We start from the raw sequence: 15,507 nt of genomic DNA, 5'->3' as shown, positions 1-15,507 counted from the left end.
AAAGTACAGCCAGACTTACTGTTGTGGTGGTAGTAAAGTTTCAGGACCTTTGTTTGCTAACGTGGCCTAACTAAAATAATAAGAAACAGCTGAACACCTCCATTAATAATCAGAATGTGGAATGTACAAAGTGTGAATCAAGGAAAATTGGAAGTAGTCAAAAAAGAAACTGAAATATATTTTGTAATTTACTTTTTCCCTCAACAACAAAGCATGTACATCTTTTCATGTCATTAGATATATTGGCATCATCATTCTAAACAATTATGCTGCATTTTGTGTATAGATCTCTTGTAATTAACTTCACCCCAGGATTAAATGGAAAGTTAGAAGCATAACTGAGAAAAACTATGTTTCCCAATTTCCCTGGGGACTCTCCTCAAAATCATTCAACATGCTGTCTGCACACATAGTCATTCATTTGGGGTCATTAATATAATACCACAGAAAGTTCCAGTGAAACTGGGAAGTTGTAGAAGTGCTGGAAGGATTAAAAAGTGACAGGATGCTGGCAGTAATTTTCAAAACTTGGTGGAGAAAAAGTTTGTTGTAAGCCAACTCAGATACCCTTATTTACTGCAACACCAGTGGCAGATGTTTGGCATATAGTGAATTAGGTTGAGGAGATGCTGGGGGTGTAAATGGTCAACAAGCTTGGCTGCTAATGGAAAAGTCGGGACTTCAAGTCCACCCAGAGACACCTCGGAAGAAAGGCCTGGCAATCTGCTTCTGAAAGTCAACCACTGAAAACCTCACAGAGCACAGTTCCACTCCAACATATATATACATGAGGTTGCCATGAATCAGAATTGACTTGATGGCAATTGGAAAACTAAATCAGATTTCTTTAGGTATATTCCATACATAGGAGCTCTGGTAGCATAGCACTTAAGTCACTTGCCTGCTAACCAGAAGGCTGGTTGTTCAAACCCACCAGCCACTCCTTGGAAGGAAGGTTGGGCAATCTACTTCCATAGAGATACTGCCTCGGAAACCCAAGGAGGGGTTGCTATGAACCGGGTCTGACTCGGCAGCAAACAGCAACAACAATTCCATGCATATATGGACAAGGAAGAAAACAAATTTTTAAAAACTGTCTGTTGAGGTGAAGAGCATAAAGGAGGGGAGGGCGTACATGATTTTGCCATGAGCTGGAAAAGCAGTTACTCTTCACGTCCCCCCTACAGTGGGGACTGAAGATAGTTTTTTAGAATGAGGACAAAGAGGGGTGAGAGGAGGTCCCAGCCACTACTGAAAAATAATTCCAAAGAAATTACAAAACACAAGAGAAGCAATTGCTATCTCAATACAGTAAAGAAAAAACTGGAGAATGGATGAAAGCTGCTTGGTATGAACGAGCTGTAGTAAAGCTATTCTAAGATTTGAGTACTTAAGTGTTATCCAGGCCCATGGTTTTAAACATTAATTAAGTTAAGCTTTACTTTCTGTACAAAAAAGATTATCTGGCCAATGCATAAAAGGCTGCTTTGATGTTGTTACCTGATGTAGAGTGGATTCCAACTCATAGAGACCCCATGTGTTACAGAGTATAAGGGCTTCAGACAGTTACCTTGGCTGTAATATTAATGAAAGTAGACTGCCAAACTTTGTCTTCCAAGGTACCAAGGTGCCTCTGGGTACTTTTGAACAGCCAACCTTTAGGTGATAAGTTGAGCGTAAGCCACTTGCTCCACCTGGAGCATATGAACTTGGCATGTGTGGTAGTTAAGGTTGTATGTCACCTTGGCTATGGTTTTGAGTGGCATGCAGCTGAATATGGTTATTCCCCGTGATGACATTATAATCACCTCCATGGTAGAATCTGCTGCGAACACCTCATCAGTTGAAGGGGAGTTGCCTTTGGGTGTGGCCTGCTTCCAAAAACTATAAAGAAACTTTGAGAAAGGTCTCTAGCTTTTGGCACATTTGGATCCTGCATTTGGTGGAGTTTTCATCTCCAGTTCCTGAGCTGAACCACTGGCCTGTCAGGCTGCCTGCCAGTCTTGGAATTGTTCTTGGACTTGAACCAATGGCCTACCATGTGGCCTGCTGATCTTGGGCGTGGGCCAATTTACCTATCAATCTTGGGTTTGTCAGCCTCAGTAGCCAGCAGCTGTGTGAGTCAGAAGAAGCCTCCAGCTCCAATGGGCTGGTGCAAGAGGCAGAGCTGAAGCCCAAGGTCTAGGGGCCTTCACCCAGCCCCTGGAGCTGACGTCCTGAACTCAGAATTCTAGCCTCCTGAACTCTAAAAGAATAAGTTCCTGTTTGTCAAAGCCATCCATCGTGGCATTTCTGCGATAGCAGCACGAGAGAACTGAGACAGCAGGTGAAGATGATGGTTTCATTTTATAAGGAAAATTGGTAGATGCTGGTGTGGCTCTGGAGAATGAATGATGACCATTATCATCAACGAAACTAGTTGAAAACATTTCAAAGCTCCTGTGCCAGGTGGAAAGAACGTAAACTTTGGTCTGAATGATAAACCATCAAATCAGGCCTTTCCACATTTCCTCCCTGAGCAGTGGTTTTGGATTTTGTGTGTGTGTGTCATTGTTGTTGTTCTTTTTCACACCTATAGTCTTACAGGAACCTCACCTTCCAAGCAATTAGTAGCAGAACTTCCAAATGATTTGGAAATAATCTTTTATTGTAAAATGCCAGCCAACTTTGTATTTCATAAAATAGCTTCTATATTACTTTTAGTACTTTATGGATTGACTAGCAAACCCCAAAAACATATGCTGAAGTCCTAACCCCAGGTTAATGTGAACATTAATTTGTTTGGAAATAGGATCTTTGAAGATGTTATCAGTTAACATGAGACCATATTGGAGTAGGGTGATTCGTAATCCAGTTAGAATAGTACACTTATAAAAGACAAGAAAAGGAAGGATGGCCATGTGAAGAAGCATCTACCAGCCTAGGAATGCCTGGGGCTTCCAGCAACTGGGACATACAAGGAAGACTCTCCTTCAGAGACTGGGAGGAGCTTGACCCAACACACCAATTTAGATTTCCTGTTCTTACAAATCTTGTGATATTTTGTTATGAGAACTCTAGAAAATGAAATGTATTGAAATATTCTTAAATACATACACAGTGTGAACACTGCAGGGCAGACTTCAAATATTTTTCACCAGAAATATCAATGGCAAAAACCTCAAATCCATCCATTGCATCCCAATAACAAAAGTTTAAAACACTGTTAAAAGTACACCTATGAGTATATATACATATATATATTTATTTATTTATTTATATTTATATATATTTATATATATATATATATATATATATATATACTGCTAAAAGTACACCTATGAGTATACATATATATATATGGATATATGGATATATATACATACACATACACACATATACACATACATAAACACACACACACATACATGTATGTATGTTTGGCAGAGGATATTTGTGAGGAGGTTATTTTGAAGAGCTCTGCTGGTGCAGTGGCTAAGGCATTCATCTGCTAACCAAGAGGTCAGTGGTTTAAACCCACCAGCTGCTCTGCAGGAGAAAGATGAGGCAGTCTGCTTCCATAAAGATTTACAGCCGTGGAAACCCTATGTGACAGTTCTACTCTGTCCTGTAGGGTTGCTATGAGTTGGAATCAACTTGATGAGTGGTTTTGGTCCAGTTTGTTTGTACATGTTGCAAATATATCCATCTATACAGTAGAGCATACAGGGGGCAAAATTATGAAAACTTCTTAGTCATAATCAAATACCTTGAGGGACTGAGTCACTGGGCTTGGGGCCATAGTCTTAGTGGACATATAGGTCAGTTGGCAGAACATCATCCACAAAGACAATGGTGTGCATTCTACTTGGCTGAATAGCAACTAGGGTCTTAAAAGCTTATGAGCGGCCACAACTATTGGTCTCTCCCTTTCCAGAGCAAAGAAAATCAAAGACTCAAGGAAACAATCCACCCAAAGGATTAATGAACTGTGTGAACCACAGCTTCCACTAGTCTGAGACTAGAAGAACCAGAGGGTACCTGACTACCACTACCGACCTCTCTGATCACGATCACTATAGAAGGTTCTGGGAGAAAATGTGGAACAAAATTCAAAATCATAAAAAGGATAAGACTTATTGGTCTGATAGGGACTGGTGGAACCCTGAGACTATGCCCCTTAGTTACTCTTCAAACCCAGACCTAAATTCACCCTCAGAGATCACCTTTCAGCCAAACAACAGGCAGGCCAATAAAATGAACAATAGCACCCATAAGGAGCATACTTCTCAGAACAGACAACCATGGGAAACCAAAATGGGAGCACATGTCCAAAAACAAAGTTCAGACAGCAAGAAGGAACAAGAAATAAAGATGAATGGAAAGGGGAAAATTAGGGAGGAAGTGGGAAGAGTACTGTTACATTGAGGGAAATGCAATAACTGTCATGAAACAAAATGTGTATAAATTGTCAAATGGGAAACTAATATGCTCTGTGCACTTTCACCCAAACCACAATAAAATGTTCAGAATAAATCAATAAAATGCTGTAAGGTGCTGATCTGATCCCTGTTCCCACCTGCCTTCTGCTTGTTGAACAGCAGCTGGTCCTGCATCAAGTTCACCTGTTTGAAATATTTACTGTCTGTAATCCTCACTTAGCCAGTGGACTTTTGCCACAGAAACTGCCTTAGCAACTGAGATGAACACCAACAGGAAGAGTAGCAAAGAGATTTGAAAGGACAGAAAACACCCTTCATCCTGAGAGGAACAACGTTTGGATATGAAACACTTGGTCAAGGAGCACTGGTTACATGAACAGTCAGATGCTAGTCCCGACTTTTGCCATCATGTTTGATTTGCAGATGTCAGTCTGCAGATGCTCACCTCAATCTATAATTATACGCCAGTGGGATTATAGGCAAAGGAGTTTGTCATTCTCTTCTTACCCTACCTGCCATCTTCAAACCTAAAACCCCCCACAATTCTAATTCAGTCCCACCCAGGCACTGAGCTATTCTATTCATACTTTTGCCAACAAATGTCAGGCATTCATCTAGGGACTAAGGATGCAATAGTGAACAAGACTATTGTTATTGTTGTTATGTGCTGTCGAGTCAGACCCGACTCATAGCGACCCCTCCTTGGGTTTCCAAGGTGGTATCACTACGGAAGTAGATTGCCCAACCTTCCTTCTGAGAAGTGGCTGGTGGGTTTGAACCGCCAGCCTTCTGGTTAGCAGTCAAGTGCCTTAGCCACTATGCTACCAGAGCTCCCAAACAAGACAGTAGGATGCTATTTTTCATGGACCTTATGGTCCACTGTGTAAAGATAGAGAATAAAACTGACCATCCATCCATCCATTCATCCATCCTTTCATCCATCCATCCACACACGAATAAATAAGAACACAATCTGAGACGTGCTATGAAGAAGAAATCTAAGTAATGTCCATTCTGCTCAGTCACGTAGGTTCGCTATGAGCCTGAATCGCCTTGACAGCATGCAACAATGGAAAAGAGAGCCCCTTACCCATTGTTGTTGACTCAATTCCCACACTTAGCCACCCTATAGGACAGGTAGAACTTCCCCATAGGGTTTCCTAGGCTGTAATGTTTATGGAAGTGGATTGCCGGGTCTTTCTGCTGTGGAGAGCCTGGTGGGTTTGAACCGCTGACCTTTTTGTTAGCAACCAAATGCTTAACAACTATATCATCAGGGATCCATGAAAGGAAAGTAAGTGGAGCTAAATTAGATAACTTGATTGCTGAGGGTTTCTTTAGGTAAGTGGCAGGTTCATGTATGATCTAAGTAGAAGGAAGGTTATTCTAATCAAAGGGGAAAATGAGTGCAAAGGGACTAAGTGGAAAGAAGCTTAACATAGAGCAGGAACAGAAAGGAGTCCAGAGAATCCAGAGTGTGTGAGCAAGGAGTGTGCAATAGGTCAGCTAGGTTCAGGGAACCTAGACTGGGGAGTGCCTCCCAGGCCTGTTGAGGAGGCTGAGTTTTACTTCCAATGACGCTAGACAGTGTTAATCAAGGGTGCTATATAATGTGTATTTTAAGAAAGTCAGTCTGCCTGCAGTGTGGAGAACTGACTGTCGGGGTCAGGGAGGAGGTGTGGTAGGAGAGGAAGCAGGAAGAGCAGGTCAGATATTGTTGCGGTAATGCAGGAGATGATGGTGGCCTGGAGACTAGCAAGGCAGCAGGAGCGACAGTGAGAAGTGCTCTAAATATGTATCAGAAGTAGGGCCAACAGAATTTGCATGTTGGGAGGTTGTTGTTGTTGTTGTTGTTGTTGTTTGCCGTCGAGTCAGACCCGACTCATAGCGACCCCTCCTTGGGTTTCCAAGGCAGTATCATTACAGAAGTAGATTGCCCCATCTTCCCTCCGAGGAGTGGCTGGTGGATTTGAACCGCCAGCCTTCTGGTTAGCAGTCAAGTGCCATAGCTACTATGCTACCAGAGCTCCCTTGTTGGGAGGTAGGTCTAAGAATAACTCTCAGGTGTTTGAATCACCTTTGTGTCTTCACTGCCCTGAAGGTACCATTGCTGGCCCACAGCCTGGCAGATCTGTTGTTTTAGTTGGCTCCAACTCATAGTGACCCTGTGTACAACATAACGAAACACTGCCTGGTCCTGTGCCAGCCTCACAATCCTTGCTGTACTTGAGCCCATTGTTATTAGTCCAGCTTGTTGAGGGTCTTCCCCTTTTTCGTTGACCCTACACTTTACCAAGCTTGATATCCTTCTCCAGGGAATAGTCCCTTCTGACAACATGACCAAGGTAGATGAGACAAAGTCTGGCCCTTCTCTCTTCCAAGGAGCATTCTGACTGCACTTCTTCCAGGACAGATTTATTTATTCTTCTGGCAGTGCACAGTACTTTCACTATTCAGTATCAGATCTGAGTTCTTGGAAACCTGGCTACATCTCCTTAGTTATTGCATGATAGATTGGTGCCCAGACACCTCAGATTGGTCTCTCAAGTCTTATTGCCCTTCTATCATCACCTTAGGATGGGGTTCTGACATACTTCAAAACTGAAACTTAAGTTTGTTGAAATATATTTTATGTACATTAAAATCAACCCATTGTAGTACCCATTGGGAGCTCTGGTGGCATAGTGCCTAAGGCATTTGACTGTTAACCAGAAGGATGGAGGTTCAAACCCACCACCTACTCCTTGGAAGGAAGATTGGGCAATCTAGTCTGTAGAAATAAGGCCTCGGAAACCAAAGGAGAGGTCGCTAAGAGTCAGGACCAGCTCAACAGCAGTGAGTTTGGTTTTTTTTGGAGCACCCACTGCTCTGAGTTTTAACAAGCACATGCAGTCATATAACCACAGAACCATAACAGATAGAGAATATTTCCATCAGCCCAAAACATTTCCCCAGCCCAGCCCTCTTCCCCCAGACTCTAGAAACCACCGGTCTGTTCTATTTCCCTATGGTTTTAAAGTCTACTCCATGGAAAACAGTAAATGGGGGTGTGTGGGAATAGAGATGGAGCTTAGAATTCTAAAAGTATTCTATAAGACCCTTTGAAATGGCCTTTGAATCACACAAAAGTTTTACATATTCAAAAATAGAATTAAAAAAAGTAAAAAAAAAAAATTCACGGTGGTAAACACAAGATATTGTCTACTATTCTGCCACCACTGACCTAGGCAATTACCTACAGATCAGAGGAGTTTATTGACTTTCTAAGGAGCATTCTGAGGCTGCATATAGAAAATATGTGCTTAGGGAAAGAAAACTGAGATTTAAAATTAGGTTAAGCTGATTGCATTCACCTTCATAAAGATTAATAGCCAGTTCTGTTATAATTAGCTCTTCTCTTCAGTTACCTTCACTGTGCTCTGGATATTAGTCCTAAGTGCTTTCCTTTTCCCAAAAAGGATTTTGATCCTGGACCACATTCAAAACGTATCATTCAGTTTCCAAGACTTCAGGGAACAGGGCCAGCTTTACCTTCATGGTCATCATCCGACTCACACGCCAAGCCCCAGAGGCAGCACAGTGAACACACTGGTGTCAGCAGTTACAGGCAGACTCAGTTGAGAGCATACAGGATTAACCTACCAAGCATCTCTCTGCTAGGCGCTCCCTGCTCAGTAGGACCATCTGCACCACTTTCACCCCAGGTAGGAGCCCAGCCCACCCGTGGTGCTTTCCCCAGCCTGTCTGCTTTCAGGCCAGCCCAGCAGCAATTCGTAACCCTCAGGGTGGTGCTGCATCAGCCAAGGAGCTAAGCCTCAAAATATTCCCTCTAGAGCACACAGGGGAGCTCTGGTAGCACAGTGCCTAAGGCACTATGGGACTGCTAACCAGAAGGCTGGTGGTTCAAACCCACCAGCCACTTCTCGGAAGGAAGATTGGGCAATCTACTTCCGTAGTTATACTGCCTCGGAAACTCAAGGAGCTGTCACTATGAGTCAGATCTGACTTGATGGCAGTGAGTTTGGTTTGGTAGAAGACACAGACCATTTCTGGGTTTCCTCAGCCTCCCACTATGCTAGTTGTGAAGAATCCAAACCTCACTAGCAATTCTACTTTGTGCACATGCCACCTGCATACCACACTGGGGCTGAGTGCCGCTCAAAAGAAATGCTTGGGTGCTTGGCCACCATCCTCTGTGATAACTTCATTGACCGTATGGAACCACCTCACATAGCAATCAGGGTTACAAACAGAGAATGGGACCAAAGCCCTTGTTTCAAATCTATCTCATCCCATGTAATACCCTCTTTATGCTGGCCCTCCTTGGACCTTAGGTCTGGAGAGAGCTATCAAAACATTTGTCTTCTCCCAACAATATGCTCTTCACACACACTCATTACTTCTTTTCTAATCTAGGGAAAGTCCCTATGTCAAATCTTCCTTCTGGAAGTGATATTCAACTTGTGTATTTCTCTGGGTTCATAAAGGTGAATGGGAAACAGGGAGATAAATCAGTTCATTGATAAAGGAAGCTCAAAAGTAGATTTTCTTCATTACATAAGTAAAGCATTTAGCACTGGGCCTACCATAATATATAGCACTGCTATACCACCACCGGAGCTCTGGTAGCATAGTGCCTAAGGCACTTGACTGCTAACCAGAAGGCTGGCGGTTTAAACTCACCAGTCACTCCTTGAAAGGAAGGTTGGGCAATCTACTTCCATACTGATACCACCTTGGAAACCCAAGGAGGGGTCAGTATGAGACAGATCCAACTAGACGGCACATTACAACAACAACAACATACCACCACCACCACCAGTTGACAACAAGTTGACAACCCCACGTGGGCCAGAATAGAACTTTGCTCCGTAAATGTGCTCCAAAATCAATGGCTGATATTTTTCAGAAGTAAATCACCAGGACTTTCTTCTGAGGCATTTCTGGGTAAACTTGAACCTCCAGCCATCCAGTCATTAGTTGAGCATGTTAACGGTCTACACCACCCAGGGACACTCCAGTAAATGCTAAAAAAAAAAAAAAAAAAGGCCAAATTCACTGCCGTTGAGTTGATTCTGACTCATAGCGACCCCTTCTGAGATGGTAAATCTTTACGGAAGTAGATTGCCTTATCTTCCTTCTGTGGAGTGGCTGGTGGGTTTGAATCACCAACCATCTGGTTAACAGTCAAATGCCTTAGGCTCTATGCCACCAGAGCTCTGTCCAGTAAATGCTAATTATTACTAATAAAAGTAATATATGAAACTATATTTGTTCAGGGAAAAACATCTCTAAGCTTATTCAAAAGCAGGCCATATGATAAAAAAAATCTATATGTTCATAGGTCAATTGAATTATTTCCAGTTGATAGTAAAGGTAAGCAGAGGGCCTATGTTTGTCTTTGAGTATCGGTAAAGATTCTTGATTCAAATGTGCATGCAGGCTTTATCTCTGCATTTATTTCCAGACTGCCAGGAGCCCTACTGCCCTGGCTTCCTGATGCAGTTGATGAAGAATTCTATGTGAAAATCTCCCTGTGAAAAATATTTGCAATACACATTCATTCATTCATCCAGCAAATATTTATGTGGCACCTATTATGTGAACATGAATAAAATATAGTCCCGTCTCTTGGAAGGAGCTGTCAGCCAAGAGCTTATTCTTCAACATACAAAGAGCTTTTACAAGTCAGTAAGTGAACATCAAACAACACAAAATTTGACTGAGAGTAGGAAAAGATAATTTTCATAGACACACATGCACACACAAAGATAATCAATATAATATGTTTAAGCCATCATAATTGCAGAAAGGCAAATAATATGTCTAAGATACTGTGCAATAGGGTGTTAAGTGAGATTTCTTCTGTGCTAGTTTTAGCTGAGTCATAAAAACACTAGATTCAAAGGGGACCACGATCAAAGTTCTAGGTAAATGACTAAGATTAGCCAACTCCAAAACCTTTCATTCCATAATGAGAACAAAGGGGTTGGAATGGTGGAGACAGTGGGAGGATTTGTAGAGTGTTATTAGGAAATAGGTGATGTGGGGAGACCCACTCCTGAGGGGGAGTGGTAAGAAGAGTCCCTGTCTTTCCTTAAGTCCAGGGAGAAGGGCTTCAGTGGGACCCTCAGGGCATTTGATACAGGCCTCCTGCAGGTGGGAGACCCAGAAAACGTGCCCAGCTCCTCCAGCACCTATTTTTGAGTATCTACTTTGTATAAGTCTCTACTGTACAGAGAGCTGAGGATGCAGCCAAGCACAAGGCAAATGGGGCCCCACCTTTGCAGCACTTCATGAGAACAAATGACTCTGTTCAGTTCTTTAACTCTGTTTTATACATTGATCATTCACAGAGATGTGATTTGCAACGTGTTCCAAGTGAACTGTGGCAGATGAAATATATCTGTCCATCCCCTGGAGCAACCAGCTACCGAAACTCCTGTAAAGAAAAGAGCTTCCAATGTCTGCTTTTTTGTTTTCTTTTGCTGTTTCTGCATGTAATATGCACTCAGATGATCTTTTTACTTCTTCCTTTCAAAACCTGCTTATCAGATTGTTTTCACCATTGCAAAAGAAAGCTCTTGGTTTCTGATGGATTGTCTTCATAAAAGATCAAATTAAAACTCTCAACAGACATCAGCATTTCTTCTGGCTTCAAATAACATTTTTTTCCATAAAACTTTCTATTTGGGATCTGATTTTGTCAAGAAAGCAATCTTCTAAATGCTGCTCAGCCAGCGACTTACCACTAATATTGGGTGGACTTTGATGGGAGAGTCAGTGTAACTTGCAGGATAGGCGGCATGCTCCAAGCTGGTCTTGACTGTGCTTCCACGGTTTCTCCCAGGGCACCCCCTCAGTTTCAGGATGTGAGAGAGGGGGTGCTGAGAGGATGGGCTCAGCCTCAGAGAAGGGCTGCCCTTGCCGGCATCCCAGGACTTGTGAATCTCTATTCCATCCACATCTTCATAGGACTCCTCAGCACCTCGCCTGTCTGTCATTCTCGTCCATTGTACAGAATCTAATCTATCTCCTCCACCCTGTGCTGGTAGAAGTTTAACAATCTATTCTAGAGTGATTCCTTCACTGATTTCCGTGGTGTAAATACTCCCATCATGGTTGTTTAAAATCTACTGACCCAACATCACCAAACCAGGGTTGTGGAAAAAGGAAAAAAAATAAAAATAAAAACTTACTCCCTTCAGGTCAATTCCAACTTATAGTGACCCCTCCTTGGGTTTCCGAAGCAGTATGTCTATGGAAGTAGATTGCCCAGTCTTTCTTCTGAGGAGTGGCTGGTGGGTGTTGGGAAGACAGACTAATAATTGGCTCTCCAGCTAACCACTGCCCACCCTACACTACACTTTTCTCTTTTCCTCCTTTGTAGATTTCAACGAAGTCACTTCTAAATCATGCCACCTCTTTCCTTTTCTCAGAAGAAAGTGTCTTCCCCTGCTGTTTTGGATTGTGCTTCATTGTCCTGGTTCCTATCACCTCCTGAAACCCATCTGTGTTCTTTTCCTTGGTGTCTTTTAGACATCACATTGATCTCTGTTACATTTTTGTTTTTCTTTAGCTACCTGTCCTCATAGCTTCAAGTAGATTCCATTGTTCATATGGGAGGATGTTCTGTAGACCGTTGTTGTTAGTCGGCATCTTGTCAGTTCCAATTCATGGTGACCTTATGTGTAAGAGAACGAAAGTCTGCCCAGTGCTATGCTATCTTTATGATCATTAGTACTTTTGAGTCCATTGTTCTAGCTGTCGTGTCAGTCCATCTCGTTGAGGGGTTCTCTCATGTTCATTGATCCTCTGCTTTACCAAACGTGAAGCCTTTCTCTAACAATTGGTCTTTCCTGGTGACATGTCCAAGGTAAGTGAGCCAAGGACCTTGCTTTTAAGGAGCATTGTGGTTGGATTTTTTCTGACCGATTTGTTCATTCTACTAGCAGTCCACACTAGAGTCAGCATTCTTCACCAACACCACAGTTCAAATGTATCAATTCTTCTTCTGTCTTCATTTTTCATTGTCCAGTTTTTGCATGGATGTGAGGTGATGCAAATGAAATGATACACTAAAGTGTTCCTGACCGTGGAGTAGAGATACAATGGATAGAACTGGTAACTGTCTTAGATCATAGGGTGAACTTGAAGATGAAATCTAGAAGAATGGCATAACAGAAAGTGGAATGAGTGAAAAAGCATTTTTCAGAATAATATGTATAAAATGATTTGACTTATGTTTTTTAAAAAATATGCAAACATATTTGTACATATTATATGAGTGTATGTACACTTGTTTATGTCTGTGTATAAGTGAGAGAAAATACATAGGAAAAAGTCTTTAATGATATCTCCTTAAATGAACTTTTATAAATATTTTCCTATGTGGAGAGGAGTGAAATGTGATGGGTTAAGACAGACTTCTTTCTCTCTTTTTTTGGGGGGGGTGGGGAGCTATTTTTTTACTGTTAATTTTTAAAAGGTTGTTACATATTATTTTTTTAATATTTTAAATAACTGAAAATGTGTAGCCTTATATTCCAATGATAGTTTTAATTATTAATATTCATTTCTATTTGATGGCTTCAAGGTCTGCATTTTGATGAAATGGTATTAAGCCCAAAGGACACCTTATAGATTTTCTGGTCCAACCTGAGAACTTTTCAGATGAGCACCCATCAGGCCAGAAAGATGAATAACACACCCCAAAGAAATGCATTGACCTGGTGCATGATGATAGCCTGGGAGAAGAGCTATGTTTATTTTAAATGTCGTATGATCCAGGTTCTTTCTCATATATTTCATCATTGACTCTTCATTTCATCCTGTAAGATACCCGGGATCTCCCTATTTACAGATAAGGAAAGTAAAGTTTGGATGTTGTTGTTGTTGTTATGTGCCGTCGAGTCGGCCCCAACTCATAGCGACCCCTCCTTGGGTTTCTGAGGCGGTATCACTACGGAAGTAGATTGCCCAACCTTCCTTCCGAGGAGTGGCTGGTGGGTTTGAACCGCCAGCCTTCTGGTTAGCAGTCAAGTGCCTTAGGCACTATGCTACCAGAGCTCCTAAAGTTTGGATAGTTTATGTTAATTTCCCTGTGGACACCCATCAATGAAGGATCCTGAGTTAAAAATCTGGTCTCTCTGCTTCAGCCTCTTTTCACTTCATCATGTTGCCTCCTACCCAGCCCCTTGTTCAAAGCTTCCAAACAATGAGTCTCAGTAACTCTCAATTAAATTATTCCCCGTTATTATTTATATACTGCTTATTTATACAACAGCCAACAGAGAACCTCATCCCCAGGGAACTGTCACACTAGACTACCCAGATGGGCTCTTTGATTTAAAGTATGTCCCAAGTTGCCAAAGGAAGGATGTCAGTTGTTCCATTCATTTAAATGGCATGACATAAAATGCCAGTGATGCATGGCCATCAGGCTCAAAGAAAACAAGGAAACATTCATGAAACATAAGTGAAGGATTTCAAAGTTTCAGGAGGCACTTTCCTCCACGGGTGTTCTGCAGAACAGCCTCTGCTGGGTCTCAAGAGCAGTAACAACCACCCCAGGACCACAAACACAAAGATGACTTTCTTGGTGAATACAAATCCAGTGGCAGTACTTGGGACATATAGGCAAAGGAGAGTCCTAATGACAGAGAAACAAAAATATCAGCCCTGAAAATGAAATTTCACAACAAAATGTGAAAACCCTGTGAAACAGGTCCACTCTGTATACATGGGATCACCATGAGTCGGAATGGACTCGACGGCAATGAACAAAATTATTATTTAAAACAAAACAACCTCACTGTTGTCCAGTCAGATCCGACTCATAGCGACCCTTCTTTGGGTTTCCAAGGCCGTATCACTATGAAAGTAGATTGCCCAACCTTCCTTCTGAGGAGTGGCTGGTGGGTTTGAACCACCAGCCTTCTGGTTAGCAGTCAAATGCCTTAGGCACTATGCCAAAAGTTTAATAAAGGCTTTAGTGAATAAAGGAAAAAATTAACTCCACACTGGTGTGACAAAAATAATTCATAACGTTGTTTTAGGAATAATGATGCTTCTACCACAATATAAGAATATTTCATCTTTATGCATGAAGGGAGATGAAGCAAATTCTAAAGCTTCTCTGACTAGCAAAAAAAAAGAAAGACTGTTTAAAATATCTTCCAAAATTATAGCCATTAATATGTATATTGTTATCCATAACAACCAATTAACAGAACACAATTGACAAGCTTCATCGAATGGACATGCATGGAACTCTGAACCAGACAAAGTAATTACAAACTAAGTGAATCTCTTTTTGTTAGCTGTAGAATATGAGTGAGCAGATGGGGTGGTATTTAGAGAACAGGAAGGCCCTTGCAAAAACCCTAAAATCAAACCGTTCCAATCTCTGCCTATGGTTTCTTCAGTCCACATCAATATTTTAGTTCAACTACAAGTAGAGAATAAAGTTGACAACATATTATACCACAAAACAAGTTCCAACACATGTCAGAGAATTACATTCAAATAGGGCATTTAATGGAAGGAAGATTGGGCAATCTACTTCCATAGTGATAAAAACCAAAATTCACTGCCCTTGAGTTGGACCCTACTCACAACAACCCCTCCTTGGGTTTCTGAGGCAGTATCACTATGGAAGTAGATTGCCCAACCTTGCCTCAGAAACCCAAGGAGGGGTCACTATGAGTTGGATCTGACTCCACAGCTGAGTTTAGTTTTTTTTGGAGAGTATTTAAATTTTCTGTGCATACCTGACATATGAAAGGTGTCCTTGGTGGCACAAATGCTTAAGTTCTCAGCTGCCAACCAAAAGGTTGGTGGTTCAAGTTCACCAGAAGCACTTTCAAAGAAAGGTTTGGTGATCTACTTCTGAAAAGCCAGCCATTGAAAACCGAATGGAGCACAGCTCTACCTCGACACACATGAGCCTCTGTGAGTCAGCATCAACTCAACAGCTACAGTTTTGTTTCGACATACAGAAAGTACCATGTGAATATGGTTTTGTTTCGACATACAGAAAGTACCATGTGAATATGGTTTTGTTTCGACATACAGAAAGTACCAT

This window comes from Orycteropus afer, unplaced genomic scaffold (assembly GCF_000298275.1).
Source record: "Orycteropus afer afer isolate SDZICR_OR568_19922 unplaced genomic scaffold, OryAfe1.0 scaffold00002, whole genome shotgun sequence".
In the NCBI taxonomy this organism is placed as follows: Eukaryota; Metazoa; Chordata; class Mammalia; order Tubulidentata; family Orycteropodidae; genus Orycteropus; species Orycteropus afer.
Note: the sequence above shows the minus strand (reverse complement) of the source record.